At 39.8% G+C, this 17,309-nt stretch overlaps 1 protein-coding gene and 1 long non-coding RNA gene across 2 annotated transcripts in view; one reads left to right on the forward strand and one right to left on the reverse strand.

Moving 5' to 3' along the window:
* The window catches only part of LOC113018854 (uncharacterized), a 192,201-nt gene that overhangs the window by 115,864 nt on the left and 59,028 nt on the right, over nt 1-17,309 (reverse strand). The window lies entirely within an intron of this gene.
* Nucleotides 1,131-3,604, forward strand: LOC145425835 (uncharacterized). Its single transcript, XR_013906595.1, has 2 exons — nt 1,131-2,408; nt 3,040-3,604. It is a non-coding gene; the product is annotated as an uncharacterized LOC145425835 (long non-coding RNA).

Here is a 17,309-nt window from a genome sequence, read left to right on the forward strand (position 1 = left end):
TACATATGGGGCCTGTTCCTGGTCAACTGCAGGCAGAAATTCATCCTCAATGATTGTGTTACAGCGGATGAACAACTTGTGCCTTTCAGAGGGAAGACCCAGCTTCTGCACTGTAGGCCGAGCAAGCATACAAAAGTGATAGAAGTGATACAAAATCTCCAATTTCTTAAAATTAATGAAAAAATAAATAAAAATGCAAAGGGCCTCATGTCACAATCATGTTTTATGAGGAATACCTCAAATATGAAAATATTACAACTCTTCGTTTTAAAGATTTTGAAGAATAACAACCGAGTTTATAGCAAAACGCATTGTTTCTATATGGGGTCATTTTTGACTCCACTCGTGGAAGAGTGTAGGTACTGGTAGGTTGTGCATCCAAGGGTTAAACACTGGGTTTGTTTTTGGGTTTTTTTGCTTGGTTCATGTGTCCACTGTGCCTTTATAAACACTTTAAAAAAGATTTTTTCATATATATATATAAATATTTTTAATAAAAACATTTTTTTAAAGACAATTATATTATCAATATGTAAGTGTTAATAAAGAGTTACATATATACCTGTTGAATGCTCTCTTTTACAGACAAAACTGTTTCTGAAATGCCTTTAAGCAACTTAATAGACGTCTTGATTGTTTTTGTTTTCAGCTGAAAGCTGGTTAGGAATCATTTCAGTAAAAATCTATTCTGTCTTTCAAGTTTTGTTATCTTTGACATTTTTTAGAAATGATTTTTTGCTTGAAAGAGTCATTATTAGTCTTACATAAACAAAATAGTCTGTGAGCTACAAAGACTGAAAATGAGTGAAAAAGCAGCCAGTGTCCAAAGAGAAGCTTCAGAAAGCTGCTCCTGTTTCTTAAGATTTCATATGTGAAAAAAGTCTTTGTTTCCATTCTAAGGAGACAAAGAAGTTAGGGGTGGTTCAAGTCTTTTGCACAGTACTCTGTGGTCAAACTGCAAAACAAAAACTTCCAAATCATCACAGCTGTCTATCAGTCACCACAACAGCTAGAAAAAGAAAATCCCCTAAATTTACCTAAAGACCTTAATTAAGGTCCCACCCATCCGCAGATAAACATCATATAAATAAAACATTCCAGCAGCATTTCACTTCCTCAGAACTGATACTTACACTAAGTATTCCAGGAAACTCCTGCCTTTGTAGCTTGGATTATTATTATTATTATTTTTAATTCTTTATTCATATTTTGCTTTCTGTTATTTCTTAGTGTTTATGGGTCTTTATTTTCTTATTCCTGATGCACATTCCTGGTATTTTATGCTTGGCGACACACCCGCTTCTGTTTAGGACTATGCTTCCTCCTCATCGTCACCCAGCCGCACTCTGTAGTCGTGGTAAGTCAATCACATGACCACTTAAAGACAAAACAACAAGGTGATATATACCAGTTTTTAAACTGTGTTGATAGGCCACGTAAAACCAGAGTAATGATAAACAATATATACGCAGTGTTTTTTCGCAATAGTTCCGTCACGTTTACTGTCTAAGGACAGCGCTAGCAAGCACTCTCTGCTTATGACAAAAAAAAAAAAAAAAAAAACGGGGGAAGTTTTAGGAGTGACGGAGAGAGTGAGAGAGAGAGACAGCAGAAAGAGAGAGAGCGAGTTTTGAGGTGTGAGAGACTTGTGACATTTAGCGTGTTTGGAATGTGTAGTTAATGTGTTGTCTTGTCTGTGAAGGTTCTCAGTCATCCAGGTCATCGTAGTCAAAGGAGCTTGCAAAGAAAAGCGTCTGGACTTCTTTAAGTTACTTGAAGACGTTTCACCTCGCATCCGAGAAGCTTCTTCAGTTCTAAGGTCAAATGGTGGAGAGTCCCAGATATAAACCTAGTGGGAGTAACCCCCCACAGAGGGACAAAAGGACCCCCTGATGATCGTCTAATCACCTGAGCCAAGGTGTGAAACTGGGTGTGGGTCCCAATCAGCCAGAGTTTCGGGTGAGTTCATTGTGAAACCTGGCCCCACCTTATCATGCGAATTCCTGAGGTCAGATGGCCCAGGATGTGAGTGGGCGTTAAGGCGTCTGGGAAGGGATCTCAAAACTAGATTATAGGGCTTTGGAGTTGACGTCACGCCGCAATGCATTGTGGGAGCGCAGCGCCATTTTCGGGGTCTACGAATCAAAACAAACACACTGTGTTGGAACGACGACTACAAGAAAGATGCTTAAAAGCAGCTCAAAAGAGAATTGACTGTATAGAGACCGATTGCATCCAGAGGCGAAGCAGCGGTACTTGCAGAAAATAGCGTGCATTGGAAATGTGGACCCGTATGAAACACGGCCGTGGAGTAGAAACCCCGAACACCTAGCGCTATAGACGTAGCCTGACATATTTTCGGACCTTATCTGTGGAGTCAGCGCGTACAAGTCGTCATTCAAACAAAGGTAAGTCAGCTCGAGTACTGCGAGTGAAACGCGTTTGATTTCTCTCCAAACATTCAGATTAGTGCAGCATAAATTCATTCATGAGGGGAAATTACAGTGAGAACATGTGGAGGCTGTTAGATGGATAACATAGTGAGTTCAGTGCATTGATGTGACATTGTCCTGAAGGATTTAGTTATTCTCTATGGTTAAAGAAATTGCACTAATTTATTCATATTTATTATAAAAAATCCTAATTACAGATCTTGCTTCCATGTTTGTATCCTGTGTCACTAAAAATACATTTTATTTTAGTTTTATAGATTGATTAATAACCTGCAGAATCTCCTTATTATATTAAGTGATTCATAATTGTCACTTTATGCTTTCTCCATCTCTAAAGTGATGACATCCTTGGATTACATACTTTAGGTTCATTTTCTGCAGGCAGGTTTCTGACAGAGAACAGGCAGGTTTACACTATAACATGCAGCGTTCTATAGATGGACACATAAAGAAATGAAAAATTACATGTTTGTGCTAACTTTCTAAACACTTTGTTACATTTATGATAAAGTAGATAAAACACATTTGTGTCGGCCTTGGCTCATAGTTCTTGTCTTTAAATGAACTTTGTCTGTGTGTGTTTCAGGTCCTGCACTCTCAAAGACTGAATGAACCAGCATTGCAGCCATGGGTCACTGTGAGCATCACAGGGAAGGTTGAAGCCGCCCACTGCAGCTGTATGGCCGGAGTCACAGAGACCTGCAGCCACGTCACTGCTCAACTGTTTAATGTAGAAGCAACAGTGTTGATCTGTGGCACAAGGACTGTTACAGATGAACCTGCATACTGGGTTTTGCTGGGTAATATGACCAAGATACAGTCAGAGGTTGGCCATAAGATGGACTTCTCCTCTTCAGCTGCCCAAAAAAAAGGCTCTTGATCAAAACATAAACAGACCATCTGTAGTGACAAGTAAAAGGAGCCGTCCTCAAAACAGAAAAATCCCACCTGCTACTGTGGAGGAGTTGTCACTGCTATTGGATACTTTGCTGGAACACAGTAAAGCTGTGGGTTGTGGGAATGACCCATCATGTTTTATCTAGGGGTCTAGATTTATGCCTGTAGTGCACTGCCGTGTAAATAATTTGCATTTACTGAATATATACTGACTGAGTCCCACTGTTCAAAAGTTGAATAAAGAAACAAACTAATTTTTGCCTCTTTTTTTTTTTTAATTTTATTAAAACCACCTTATATAACATCACATCAGTTACAATGTAGAATCCATGTCATTTATAGTTTACAAATGACAAAATGTTTACACCAAATCATGAGTGTTTACATGATATCACCCACTACTAACGTTACTTTATTTACTGTATCTTTTGAAAAAAATACAGCAATTTTAACAGCACAAGACTTAAGAACATTTAACAGGAGCAGGTTTCATTCTTCCCTGGTTTTATTATCACACTGTTCACCAAACGCAGCAAACCTTCACCATCTTATCCAGGAGGGTCACCTCTTCACCCTCACATGGAAGAAGTAATCTGATTGGCATGGTGGTATGTTTGAAGCAGGTCCCTTGTGTAGCGCTGGAACTCAGTCACGATGTGTTTCATCCATGTCATAGACTGGTTTGCTGCAATAATGCCAAATAATTAGCAACTCTATAAATAGAAGGTAGTTCTGCAAAATCACTCAGTAGGATGTTTGTTCTAATTTGCTATGAGCTCAGAGCGCATAGAAAATAAAACTAATAGGCTATAAAGATATGAACACATTTAGAACTTACCGGAATGAAAATGTCTGGAGCACCAACAGATATTTGGAGATGGAAGAGAACTGCAAGTCAGCTCGTCTCACAGCTGCTATCCAGACTAGACGCCTTCGTTTGGTAACATCGATACACGAGCTGCTCATGTTGCTTCCAGGTTGGGAAAGAATGAAAAGATAAACCATTTTCAACCTTATTCTCTTGCCGGTTGTGTGATCGAACATTGCAGCCGACCACTCAGCAAATACCAACCATGGCTGTTGTGTGTGCCTTCGCTCCCTTTTCACTTGCGCTAGACCCCCAAAATGGCGGATCGGGCCAAAATCCTTTCCACGCCGACCCCCGTGACATCACTCTCCAAAGCCCTATAGATGGCAGAGAGTTAGTGTCGTAAACCCCCGCCTCTGTTCAAACATGTTCCCTGTAAGCCTGAAGGAAAAAAGACGGAACACACACATCTAAAGGAAGCACTCAAAACGTGCGGCTATCCTAAATGGGCGTTCTTAAAGTCAGCAAAGAGGCACAGAAAAGAAGACCAGACACCAGCGAGAGAGGATAAGAAGGACAGACGCAACAACATTGTCATCCCCTATGTAGCCGGTGTATCTGTAACGGATGCGGGAGGCTGATTTTATTTCCACAGTGTTTTGTGTTTTTTTAAAGGAAGGAAACCTTCCTCAAAACGGGCAGAGCAGTGGAGCCGCCAAGGGAAAGCACACATTAAAACTGTATGATTAAAAATATAATTTATTATATTTAAATAGTTAAGAATGTAAAATAAATTAAAACAACCTTGGCCAAGGGGTAACACAATAAAAATCAATAAAGCACAACATTAAAAGTCCAGTGGCCTGCGCCACGACCTAAAAGTCCCAGGGAGCTAAGAAATCCAGCAAGTGGTATAACCAAAGGAACCAGCGGAGTCCTCGCCTCCCTCTCGCACTCACGCCCCGATATGCTGAAGAAGGAGAGGAAGCGGCAGTCACTATTCTTTCCAGACAGGTTTACTTCATAAAAAGGGGATAAGTCGAAGAGCTCTCAACTCCGCCACTTCTTTAAAACTGGAAATCGGCACAGCCGTCTCGTGGCTTCCGCTGGTGCTGTCTTCGCTGGTACTGTCGCTCTCTGCGTGCTGGTGCCCCTCCGCGCTGGGGTCTCTGCGCGCTGGAGTCTCTGCGCGCTGGTCCTCTCCGCGCTGGTGTCTGTAAATTATCTAAAAGCCTCACGTCAGGCCTCTCAGGCCCCATCTCTTAAGCCTCCGTGTCACTCCAGGCTCTCGTGGGTTCCCGTGACACTCATGGGTGCCTTCATGCTTCGGTCCTCTCTTGCCTCTCGGTCGAACCCCCTTCCTTTGATCTGCCAGGCCCTCTTATTGGCCTCTGGGATCTCTCACAGGTGTGATCAGTTTACTATCAGGTAGGGGCGGAGTCTTTCCAGGACAATTTGATGGTATAACGAAAACATGCAACAACATAACTACTGCACAAAACATGACCAATACATGCAATATAAAAACTAAGTAAATACACTTCATATTAAAATATTAAAAAGGTAAAACACAACAAAACATGCAAAAAATTAAATAACTTGTCCCTTTCCACCCCGTGACATATCAGAAAAACTCAGGAGAGTTTTCTCCAAGCATGACATCCCGGTGCATTTCAGACCCAGCAACACGCTCAGACAAAAACTGGTTCACCCGAAAGACAAAACGCCAAAACACAGACTTAACAACGTGGTGTATGCTGTACAGTGCAGCGAGGAATGCCCAGACCTCTACATTGGAGAGACCAAACAGCCACTTCACAAGCGCATGGCACAACACAGAAGAGCCACCTCCACAGGACAAGACTCAGCAGTCCATCTGCATCTTAAGGATAAAGGACACTCTTTCGAGGATGCCAATGTTCACATTTTGGACAGAGAGGACAGATGGTTTGAGAGAGGAGTGAAAGAAGCATCTATGTCCACTGTGAGCGACCATCTTTGAACAGAGGCGGGGATTTACGACACCAACTCTCTGCCATCTATAATCCAGTTTTGAGATCCCTTCCCAGACGCCTTAACGCCCACTCACATCCTGGGCCATCTGACCTCAGGAATTCGCATGATAAGGTGGGGCCAGGTTTCACAATGAACACACCCGAAACTCTGGCTGATTGGGGCCCACACCCAGTTTCACACCTTGGCTCAGGCGATTAGAGGATCATCAGGGGGTCCTTTTGTCCCTGTCTGAGTGGTGTCCCAGAAACGATGTGGGCTTCATAGATAATTGGCAAACCTTCTGGAGGAAACCTGGTCTTGTTAGGAGAGATGGCATCCATCCCACTTTGGATGGAGCAGCTCTCATTTCTAGAAATATGGACAAATTTATTAAACCCCCCAAAATATGACTATCCAGAGTTGGGACCAGGAAGCAGAGTTGCAGTCTTACACGCCTCTGCAGCTTCTCTCCTCCTGCTACCCCCCCAAAAACCCATCTCCATAGAGACTGTGTCAGCTCCCAAACAGACAAAAAACAAACTAAAAACCAGCAACAAACAACTTAAACATAAACAATTACAAAGAAAGAACAATACAGTATCCACATCTGAACCAAAGAGTAAAACAGTGAAATGTGGATTATTAAATATTAGGTCTCTCTCCTCCAAGTCTCTGTTAGTACATGACTTAATAATTGATCAACAAATTGATTTACTCTGCCTTACAGAAACCTGGTTGCAGCAGGATGATTATGTTAGTTTAAATGAATCAACACCCCCGAGTCATTCTAACTACCAGAAATCTCGAAGCACAGGCCGAGGGGGCGGTGTGGCAGCAATTTTTCACACCAGCCTATTAATTAATGAAAGACCAAGACAGACTTTTAATTCATTTGAAAGCCTGATGCTTAACATTGTCCACCCCAGCTGTGAAACTCAGAAACCAGTCTTGCTTGTTATCATCTATCGTCCACCTGGGCCTTACACAGAGTTTCTGTCTGATTTCTCAGACTTTTTACCTAATTTAGTTCTGAGCTCAGATAAAATAATTATTGTGGGTGATTTTAACATCCATGTAGATGCTAAAAATGACAGCCTCAACATGGCATTTAATCTGTTATTAGACTCAATTTGCTTCTCTCAAAATGTAAAAGAACCCACCCACCACTTTAATCACACTCTAGATCTTGTTTTAACATATGGCATAGAAACTGAACATTTAACAGTGTTTCCTGAAAACCCTCTCCTGTCTGATCATTTCCTGATAACATTTACAATAATTGATTACACAGCGGTGAAGAGTAGACTTTATCACAGTAGATGTCTTTCTGAAAGTTTAAGAATATAATCCACCCACTGTTATCATCTCCAATGCCCTGTACCAACATAGAGCAGAGCAGCTATCTGAATACTACTCCAACAGAGGTCGATTATCTTGTTAATAATTTCACCTCCTCACTACGTACGACTCTGGATACTGTAGCTCCGGTGAAAACTAAGGCCTCAAATCAGAAGTACCTGACTCCGTGGTATAATTCTGAAACACGTACCCTAAAGCAGATGACTCGTAATCTGGAGAGGAAATGGCGTGTCACAAATTTAGAGGATCATCATTTAGCCTGGAGAAATAGTTTGCTGCTTTATAAGAAAGCCCTCCGCAAAGCCAGAACATCTTAGTATTCATCACTGATTGAAGAAAATAAGAACAACCCCAGGTTTCTCTTCAGCACTGTAGCCAGGCTGACAAAAAGTCAGAGCTCTTTTGAGCCAACCATCCCTTTAACGTTAACCAGTAATGACTTCATGAACTTCTTCACAAATAAAATTTTTATCATTAGAGAAAAAATTACCAATAATCATCCCACAGATGTAATATTATCTACAGTTACTCTTAGTACCATTGATGTTAAGTTAGACTCTTTTTCTCCAATTGATCTTTCTGAGTTAACTTCAATAATTACTTCCTCCAAACCATCAGCGTGTCTTTTAGACCCCATTCCTACAAAACTGCTCAAAGAAGTCCTGCCATTAATTAATGCTTCAATCTTAAATATGATCAACCTATCTCAAATAATCGGCTATGTACCACAGGCCTTCAAGCTGGCTGTAGTTAAACCTTTACTCAAAAAGCATCTCTAGACCCAGCAGTCTTAGCTAATTATAGGCCAATCTCCAACCTTCCTTTCATATCAAAAATCCTTGAAAGAGTAGTTGTCAAACAGCTAACAGATCATCTGCAGAGGAATGGCTTATTTGAAGAGTTTCAGTCAGGTTTCAGAGCTCATCACAGCACAGAAACAGCTTTAGTGAAGGTTACAAATGATCTTCTTATGGCCTCTGACAGTGGACTCATCTCTGTGCTTGTCCTGCTAGACCTCAGTGCAGCGTTCGATACTGTTGACCATAATATCCTATCAGAGCGATTAGAACATGCTGTAGGTATTACAGGTACTGCGCTGCAGTGGTTTGTATCATATCTACACAGCAAAATCTCCAGTGTTAAATTAACACTAGAGAGTGTCTATATGGGTCCACACCTCTGAGTGTTAAATACAACACTGTTGAGTGTTAAATTAACACTTTTGACAGTGTTATATGTTTAAAAGTAACCTAGTCAGTTTTGAAGATTAACAATGGCTAACACTGAGCAGTGCTGATTTTCTAACACTGGAATATTTCTAACATTTTGAGTTATTTACCAGGAGGCAGATGGGTAGTAATGGTCACCAGCAGTATTTTTTAGTTAAAGATAACAGAAAATCTTACAGGCTGTAAATAAGGAATAAGGAAAAAGTTAGATTTGACAATAAATCCCATTTTAAAACTAAAATTAAGTCATGAACAAACAAAAACAGAATAAACTTAAATAACATTGAAACAGGAGCACAGAGCTAAAGGAACAATGAAAGGAACTTGCATAAGGAATAAGAAAATAAAGAAAATAAAGTGTCAAGTCAAGTCAAGTCAAGTTGGCTTTATTGTCACTTCAACCATATACAGTTAAACAGTACACAGTGAGGCGAAACAACATTCCTCCAGGAACCAAGGTGCTACATTTAACATAAATTTACAACATAAATTAACAGATAACACTAAACTAGCTAACTAAGAGGCCTAGTTAGCTAGTTTGCAGAGACAAGACAGACTGACAGACTGACATAAATTACAACATAAATTAACAAAAAAACTATCTAACTATCTAAGGAAGACTTTTTTTTTGTTATCAGACAGCAGACAACAAAGTGCACGTGCAAATGTGCAAACAAGAGCAGCAAAGTGACAGAATGATAGAAAAACACAACGTAACATAATAATAAGGTTTTGTGATGATGAGTTGAGGTAGTGGAGGAACAGTAAACATTCCTTAGTGTAGCAGCAAAAATTAGGAAGTGCAGAAGTTAGTGCAAAAAGTCCAGTAATAATATTGTGCAAAGAGCATTTACAGGTTGGTGTGTGCGATGGTTTGGTGGTGTAGGTCAGTGTGTTTGCGCTTGTGTTGATTAGTCAGTCCAGTCTCAATGTTTTGAGGTAGTTGAGTTAAGCTGAGTGATAATGTGTGTGTGTGTGTGTTTATCAGTCAGTCCCTTTTTGCTGAGGAGACGGATGGCTTGTGGAAAAAAACTGTTGCACAGTCTGGATGTGTGTGCCCAAATGCTTCGGTACCTTTTTCCAGATGGCAGGAGTGTGAAGAGTGTGTGAGAGGGGTGTCACAATGCTGGTGGCTTTGCGAATGCATCGTGTGGTGTAGATGTCCTCAATAGAGGGGAGAGAGACCCCGATGATCTTCTCTGCTGTTCCCACTATCCGCTGTAAGGTCTTGCGGTCCGATATGGCACAGTTCCCAAACCAGACAGTGATGCAGCCGCTCAGGATGCTCTCGATAGTTCCTCTATAGAAGGTGGTCAGGATCGGTGGTGGAAGCCGGGCCTTTCTCAGTCTTCTCAGAAAGAAGAGACGCTGTTGGGCTTTCTTGTGCAGGGAGCTGGTGTTGAGGGACCAGCCGAGGTCCTTCGGTGGAGAGAAAGACACAAAAATGTTAAGAAATAACAGAAAATAGAAAATCAAAACAAAATATAAAGCCATATTCAAAGGGTGATTGAAAGTACAAAACTAGAGAAAAAAAGACCAAAAAAATGAAAACCCTGTGTCAAAGACTCTGGGACCAGTTTTTAAGTAGGGCTCTCTGTTTGGCTCTCTGTTTAACAATGCTCATGTGAGAGAACAGATGTTGGGAAATGAAGAGTGGACTAATTAGATTTCCGTCTGGACTGTTATCTGTTTAATCTCAATAAAAAGTGAAAGCAAATGCAGCATGCAGAGACTGAGTGTCTGATAACGAGAGGCCTGCTATTTTGTAGTTCTTTGTCATTTGATCCAGCATTTTGAGTTCATGGTGTTTTTCTGATTTCTTTGTGTTGGAATGTTTTAGTTTTCTATTATTTGGGTTAGTTCTGGTTTTTCCCTTAACCAAGTTTCTTCTATTTATGTCTCCTGCTGTTGTGTACATCTAGTTTCCCTGAGCATTCCTCCCTCCCAGCTTCTGTGACAAGTTGTTTCCTCTTCTACTTTGACAGTGTCGAGTACTGTGTTTAGTGTTTCTTTCTCTGGGTCTTTATGTCTGTTCATCAAAGCTGTTTTCCCAGATGTTTTCACTCTTCCTAATTACTCTCTTCTGTATTAATCGTTTCATTGTCAGGACGTCTGCTCAGTTGTTCATGTTTCCCTTCTACGTGCATCATGTTCAGGTATACATATGTTTACTGTTAGTTTAGTTTTCCCAGTCAGTTTTGCCGTAGTTTCCTCAGGCCTTTTCTTTGTATCCCTTTCAGCCTAAATAAATGGCTCACTCTTACTACATTACTTACTACATTACTTACTACATTAAGCTTTGATTTCCAAGCTTCTGCTTTGGGTTCATTCATGAAACTCCACACAGTCTGCCAGATTCGGTGACATGCTTTCTCTCATATATTATGTTTTAGAGATGGCACAACACCACTTTTTAATGTCAGATACTGATATCAAAACTTTGGATATCTGCCAATGCTGATATGAATCCGATATAACTCATTTTATAATCAATAAAACTGTTTTGGGTTTTTCTTTTACTTTTACTTTACTATCTTGCTGCATTTTGTATATGTTCATACTCAAGTACTCATACTCAAAACACTAAAGCTATTCTGTTATATCTGTATGTAAGATTCAGACAATTATTTCTTTAAAAAAAAGAAATCTTATGAACATATGTCTGTAAGAGATTATTCCAAAGGTTAAATACTCTTCAAGGTAAAATAGCACAAAAAGTACTTTTTAATTTAACCTTTATCCATACTGGTAAAGTGTTGTTTGTTGTTTGTTTATCGCGGAAGTTACATTCCAAAAAAACCCCGCAAAGTCCGCTTTATTTTTTACAATTATTATAGATGATTTAAGGCTGTGAAACCCATCGCTACACACGTTATACACTTTTCTCAGACAGTCATTAACCTTTTCACACTTTTCTCTCTTGTTTAAACACTCCCAAAGTTCAAACCTTTGAAGAAAAATAAGTCCAGTATTATAGAATGAAACCAAATATAATTTTAGGAGCGATTGTGGCTCAAGAGTTGGCCCTTCGTCTTGTAATCGGAAGGTTGCTGGTTTGAGCCCCGGCTCGGACAGTCTCGGTCGTTGTGTCCTTATCCAAAACACTTCACCCGTTGCCTACTGGTGATGGCCACAGGGGCCGATGGCGCGATATGGCAGCCTCGCTTCTGTCAGTCTGCCCCAGGGAAGCTGTGGCTACAACTGTAGCTGCCTCCACCAGTGTGTGAATGAATAGTGGAATTGTAAAGTGCTTTGAGGGTCTCAAAAAGCACTATATAAATGCAATCCATTATTAATAACAAACCCTGTTTTCAAGTCCAAACATTAGTTAGAGAAATAAAAATATAAATGTTTTCCTATAAATAATAAAGATCGAACTAACAAATTCTTATTATTAATTATTATAATTGAATAGTAATAATAATTACTATTAATGGTGCCCTACAGTCATGTAACATGGTTTTTGGACTATAAGACGCACTTAAAATCCTTTTATTTTTTCTCAAATTAGAGGTATGAATTCTGGTTGTGCTTACTGACCTCAAACTGATTTTATATAGTAAACAGCACTCAAAAATCTGTCAGAAGTTTTAGTACGACTTTATTAAGCTATGAAGTCGCAACACTTGATTAGGGATGGGTATCGAAATATCAATACCCATCCCTACACTTGATGGATTGTCAGAACATTAAAGCTACCGTAATCAGGAGACATTGTTTTTGTTGGGGAGAAAACTTACAAACATACAGTACAGAACTTCAGAGTCACACTGCTAGCGATCGAAGATTTATCTAAATTTGACAAGCTGAAAGCATTCTGTACTGAACAGAAGACACGGTTTTTGATTGATTGACAATGCTCTACAGCCAATCAGGATGCAGAACACAATGTGCTGTAAAAAAAAAAAAGCATGCAAAGTTGCACACACACACAAAAAAAAAAAAAATCAGCCAAACAGCGAGGCAGCGAAAGGGGAACTGCATTATAGCGAAGAACAACTGTATTCCCATTGAGACTCAACGTCTCATTTACATTTATTTGCATTTATTTATATTTATTTACATTTATTTGGGAAGGGATCTCAGAACGGGATTATAGATGGCAGACAGTTGGTGTCGTAAACCACCACCTCTGTTCAAAGATGGTTGTTCACAGTGGACATGGATGGAGATAGAAGGACAGAGAAGACAGATGGTTTAAAGATTATTAAGGGGTCCACTGTCCCTTTTTGGGGGACACTCCCACATGGCTTAAACCTGGGACTCTCCACCATTTGATCCTAGAACTGAAGAAGCTTCTCGGGCGAGAGGTGAAGCGTCTTCAAGTAACTTAAAGAAGTCCCGATGCTTTTCTGTCCAAGCTTTTTAGAATATTTGCAATGGTAATTACACATGGCATATACAATTGCACATGATGTATGATTTCTTTAAGAAAAAAAAATAATTTAAAAAAGGTATCTTAAGCACTTTGGCAAAATTAGATTTTACATATCATCTGTTTTATAATGTCTAATCAGCCTTATACAGTTAAGTAAGTTAAATTCACTACATGAAAACCAATTGTAATAAAACCAAACAGGTGAGATGTTAGAACAGTTTAATTTTTATTTTAGTCGACTCTCAAAACTTACAACAGAAGGCTAGGGTTTGGAAGAGAATTGAACAAATATTTAAAATATAATCTGATCATTTTTGAAGCAGCCTTCAGGATCTCCACGTATTAACATGCTTTTTATTTTAGACTTGATGGATAGCATTAACAACCTGCTAGCTGCAAATAAGCATGTGCAGTTCCTTGTGATTATTAACAGACAAGAAGAAAACACATTATTGATGCAGAAATAGTTTTCTATATGAGGTCACTAGAAAAAGTGCAGCCTTACATAATGCCCACCCTACTGTTACTCATTTTATATCAAAATGTAAAGATGTAGTTGGCATTGGTATGGGGAGTAACCTTCAGTAATAGTAAAATAGTAAATCACACAGCAATAGTACATTCGTGTAGTTGTAAAAACCATAACAATATATTAAGTAATCAAAAGTATTCAGAATATGTTACTCTCATTGAGTAACTTAACTTGGGGCATGTAATCTGTAGTGGAATACATTTTAAAAGTAATCTTCCCACTGGAAACAACCCAAGTCAGATATGGATTCGATCAACCGGTCCCTCAATGCAGTTGACACCCTTTTATCAGGAGATTGTCCCGGAGGGACGTTTCTTGGTGGATACACGCTATGACATTTATTAATCATGTAAACTTCCAGCACCTGTCATAGACATCAACATGACGTCCAATAAATTACCCCATCCAAATGCTGAACGTCATGTGAAGTAAAAGTTGGGTCATGGTTGGACATCAATAATGTGGACCACATAGAGTGCCCTGGGGTGAGGAGTAGATATAATAACATCCACAGGCTCACAGGCACATTCGATCTTATTCATCATGCCCAGCCTTTTAATCTGTAGATAAGCTCTCATATCCACGAACACTTTTATAATGACCACACTTCTGAAACTGTTATTTCTTAGGCTTCTTAGGGAAGCCAGATGGGCCCCACATATTGTGTTTTTTTACTTGGGTGTTGCCCTAGCAGAAGGGGATTTTAATGGTGGTTTTTCCTGTTTTAGCCAGATGTTTCTTCCTTTTGCAGAAGCTTTCTTACCGCAGCAGTGAGAGCAGGAAATTTCAATGCTGTTACATCTTTTTCAGCAGACTGTTTAGTCTCACATGCATCAGAAGTCGCAGATTGTTTCTCCTTAAATGGCCTGTATTTCTATAGCGCATTACTTAGTCCCTAAGGACCCCAAAGCACTTTACACTACATTCAGTCATCCACCCATTCACACACTGGTGATGACAGCTACATTGTAGCGACAGCCACCCTGGGGCGCACTGACAGAGACGAGGCTGCTGGACACTGGCGCCACCGGGCCCTCTGACCACCACCAATAGGCAACAGGTGAAGTGTCTTGCCCAAGGACACAACGACCAAGACCGTCAGAGGCTCGTACCGGCAACCTTCTGATTACAAGATGAACTGCCAACTCTTGAGCCACAATCGCCCCGTAACAGCAGGAAGGGATTTCAGTGAAGCCTCCCTCTCTTCAGCATCGCCATAAGGACTCCCTCCAGGGTCTCTCCAATGCAACAGATCTGGCTTCTGCAGATTACATCAGCCACTTTGTCTCTCCAATAACTCCATACCTGCCCTGGATTAGGTCTCTGGAGGTGCTCATGTGTGAGAGAGTACCAGCTAATACTGTCCTCTCTCTATTCAGTCATCCTGAGCATGTTCTGTTGGAGTTTTCTTCCTGTTGAAATGGAGTTTCTCCATCCCAACTGTCTCCAAAGTCCCCACAGGGTCATAGGGAGTCATATGATTGATGAGTTTTCTTTGTTTTCTTTTTGTTATTGTAGAGTATTTACCTTACAATAAGAAAGTGCGTTGAGACAATATGTTGTTGTCATTTGGCCCGATATTAATTAAACTGAAAAGCATTTTATTTGGAGACCAATTTTATCATCGCAAGGAAACAAAGGGTCCTCCAAATGTGACCCACAAATATATCCTTCATATGAAAATGTATATGAATGCATTTTAGAAAATATATATTAATGTGAACAGTTAAAAAAAAAAACTTTTACAGCCTTTTCTTTGATTTTTGGAATCAAACTACAATATTAGTAGAAATATGTGGAAAATGGAAAATGTGGAAAATGCATGCGATGAGACATGTTTGGGTCTGATCTTTTTTTAATTGAATATACCAGGCACAGGACTGGTATAGGACTGCACTCCCTTCCACTCATGACCTAAAGCAGCAAACTTAAGCTATTTTTATTTAGTCTAAAGTACAACAAGGAATATCTGTAATCGCTCATCTGCTGATTTCCCAGGAGTTTGGTTGCTTTCTTTTCTTTACATTATTATAACTTTCAGAAACTGTTCAACTGTTAGAAATCATTTCTAGAATAGTTTTGGATTTAGACTGTTAAATTAAGACACTAAGAGATATGAGGAGGAAAAAGTCTTCTCTTAAGAATTTGAGGTGGATGGTCTCAGCAGTGAGAACTGAAGACGTCAGTTATGGACAAACAACCATCATAATGCAGCTGCTCTTTCTCTTTGACTGTGAACAGAGACAAGCTAGCTGCTCACCCTGATTACAGCCATCATGCTAAGCTATGCGAAAGAAACCACAAAGAAAGAAAGAAAGAAACCACATCATGACTCTTTTCTGAGCAACCTCCTGTTCCTCCTTGTGTTCCTGCTCCCTCAATTCATTTCATTTCAATTTTGTTTACATAGCGCCAAATCACAACAAGTCGCCTCAAGGTGGTTTACATTGTACAGTATATCGTTCAGTAATAGATAGCCTACAGAGAAAAACCCAACAATCATATGACCCCCTATGAGCAAGCACTTTGGCGACAGTGGGAATGAAAAACTCCCTTTTAACAGGAAGAAACCTGCGGCAGAACCAGGCTCAGGGAGGGGCGGCCATCTGCTGCGACCGGTTGGTGTGAGAGAAGGAAGACAGGATAAAGACATGCTGTGGAAGAGAGGCAGAGGTTAATAACAGATATGATTCAATGCAGAGAGGTCTGTTAACACATAGTGAGTGAGAAAGGTGACTGGAAAGGAAAAACTCAATGCATCATGGGAATCCCCGGCAGCCTACGTCTATTAATAATAATAATAATAATAATAATAATAATAATAATAATAATAATAATAATAATAATAATAATAATAATAATAATAATAATAATGATAATAATAATGGATTGGATTTATATAGCGTTTTTCAAGGCGCCCAAAGCGCTTTACAATACCACTATTCATTCACTCTCGCATTCACACACTGGTGGAGGCAAGCTACGGTTGTCTATGTGTGCTTTTGTACCGGGATGGTCACTTTCTTTTAGAAAACCAGCATCCATCTTTTATGAACCGGGTGTATCTGCAGGACAGACAGATGAAGGATGGAGACGTGTCTTTGATTCTGAAGGATGTGACGATTAATGATGCTGGAACCTACAGGTGTGGTGTCGTCCTGATAGGAACAAAGTATTTGAAGGTCATCAACACCACCAACCTTCATGTTGATCCTCCAGGTGAGTGAGTAGAGTTGAGTGTGTGTGTGATCAGAGGTGAAGCTGCTTCCTGGTTGTTGATGTTTGTTTCTAAAGATGTTATTGATGAGACTTTGTAGAAAGCAGCTGGTCTGAGTGATGTGATCAGAGTGCAGTAGATAATGTCTGACAGCAGTTTGAAGAGGAAACAGATTCTGTTCTGTTCTTCACTCATCACCTACCTGACAGCTGACACCTCACACCTGTTTCTCACCTGCAGGTCAGACAGGAGGTGTGGGATTATAATATTATTTTATGCCATGTTAGACCCCTAATTAAAGGTTGTGAATTATTATGTAGTTTTAGTTTGCATTATTCTCCTGAATTAGAAGAAGCTGATAACTGTTGCATTTGTTAAACTGATTTGCATTACATTAGCCTGCTGATTTATTGTGAATGAATGATATTGTTTTATGATGCA

Source organism: Astatotilapia calliptera, chromosome 3 (genome assembly GCF_964374335.1).
Source record: "Astatotilapia calliptera chromosome 3, fAstCal68.1, whole genome shotgun sequence".
NCBI classification, from domain to species: Eukaryota; Metazoa; Chordata; class Actinopteri; order Cichliformes; family Cichlidae; genus Astatotilapia; species Astatotilapia calliptera.